Below are 2,295 nucleotides of genomic sequence, written 5' to 3'. Positions count from 1 at the left end.
CGCGAGCCTCTTTCTTCTCTATCGCTATTTTCATGGTAAGTACTCGTCTGAACTCCAATCTATGGTCCTCTTTGCCAAACTTTCTTAAAGAAACACTCGACTAGCTTAAACTACTATGTATGATTTCCCCCACTCTCTGTGCCTAAATGTAAACGCAAAGTCCATGAACAAAGCTTCTTTCCCAGAACTGCCCGCCGTTGGAACATTATTCCGCTGGCATGCTTCCCGGCAAAATACAACATGGTAGCCTTCAAATCTTATGTAAACAAGTTCCTATTAAGTCGTCCTGATAGATAATCAAATTCCACCCAATTTACTTTACTACCTTACATGGTCCTGGATATGACCTAAAACTATATCCGATGGAGAGGCCCCACCTTGCGGGCCTTGGGGAGTGTGGAGCCACCTTTTAATTGTCATTGCTCCCAGGTCCACTCTGACCAGGAATGGTAGTACCTGTTAGGATCCCAACTATGGGTTAAATAGAATCTGACTTAAAAAAATACTCCATTAAAACTCGTTGCTCAAAATAACTAGATTCGGAATTAAATAACCTGAAGAAGGTTGATATGCCGTAAACAAAAGCAAGCAACCAACCAACCAACCACCTTACATTCATTAACCCTTATCTTCGAGTGGCCTTCGGGCCTTGATAATTGGTGATCGCCAAGTAAAGTAGAATTCAGCGTAACAGTGAAATGAAAGCAATCCTTTAATAATAAACTATGAATAATGAATGAGTAATCAACATTCTCTTGTCTTTTAAAGGAATGTGCAAATGAACGTTCATGCAGTCACTTGCATATCTACGACTGAATATAAGTTTGTTTTAATAATCTATAAAAAAAGGAGGCTTTCGAAACTTGAGTGTGTGTTCCCTGCTTAAGCATGGCACACGCCGACCTTCGATTCTGACAGCAAAGACCAAAAGAAGCGTCCCTTGGTAGTTGTGTGCATGAGTCGCGTCCCCTCCCCCCATTTATTTTAGGTGTTTGAATACCTCCAGAATGCCCTTACTCAACAGTTATTTTCATTGCTTGGTCGAAACTCACGGTACTTATTCGGGGGGTCACCGCATACCACAAAGACCCCCACCACCACGTTTGTTTTGCCCATAGACTGCCCACTCCCTAATAGGTAGTGTCTTGTGTTCGGCAATAGCCGGAACACAGCGAGCACTTCAACAACTAGAGTAGGCTTGGAGGTCCCTCACTAGCATAACTTAGTTAGCGTTTGTTTAGTTCATGTCTTTTTATAATTGTTTTTTTTTTCTTTTTGGGGTGTTTTAAGGCTTAGATATTGTGAGAAATATCTCTCATAGCCTGAAGTGGGCCCGATGTCAGAAATAAGGCAATGGACAGAAACTTATCGATGGCCATTGTTGACTTTAGTAGATCTGTTGCAAAATAAGTCGGGTCGTCTTATTTTGCTGGCACGGGCCGAGTAGTCCTTAATCCCTTGTTGAGATTAATTTGGTATAGTTCATATTTAGATCCTGGGAGACTTAGATGTTTCTGTCAATCCTGTCGTGAATTACGACTACCAGGGCCATTGTCTTCCTTTTTTTTCAGCTCGAGAGTTGCCACCCGGGGAAATGGTAATCCTGGTTTTCATTTCCAGCTGAAGGAAAAGGGGGTCAGGCGGGGAGGCCCTTAGTGGCCAATCACCGACCTTGTCTCATTATGGTCAAGACCAATCAGTGGTGCTGTATCATCGTGTTATTTCTGACAATATATCCCATCCCCCATCATTCAACTTTTTCCTTTTTGTTTTTGTTTATTTTTTGTTTCTTTTTATGTTTGCATGTACATGTTTTTATATTTTTTTCTTTTTTCAATAAAAATTTTCTTATTTTTATAAATAAACGTGTTTATCATGTTTTTTGAAATACAAATTTTGAAAAACCGTCATGTGGGGATATTTTGAATAGCGTTGGACCAGAGCGAATGAGGTATTATCGTGAGTGATAAACTAGCTAAGGGAATAGACAAAGTGGACAACCCCCCCGACCCCCTCCCATTCCGGTTTTTGGTCTCCTGCCACATTGCTTAAGAACCGCTCTCATTCTTTATAGAATATTTTATTAAAGTATTATGTAAAAAAAAAAAAAAATAAAAATAAATAAAAATAGGGGACCCCTGGCAATAAAAAGAAATAAAAAGTAGGCTTTCCATATCAAGGCAAAAAACCTGTAGATTATGGTCGAAATAAGTTTGATTCGTTTTGTGCAAATTTTTCTAAAATTCGTTGCCAAATGTAATCGTCACTCGTTTGTGTTTTCGCTTCTATAAACTA

The sequence above is a fragment of the Euprymna scolopes genome, chromosome 30, assembly GCF_053919585.1.
Source record: "Euprymna scolopes isolate OS-2025 chromosome 30, ASM5391958v1, whole genome shotgun sequence".
Taxonomy (NCBI): Eukaryota; Metazoa; Mollusca; class Cephalopoda; order Sepiida; family Sepiolidae; genus Euprymna; species Euprymna scolopes.
This window is presented reverse-complemented; position numbering follows the sequence as displayed.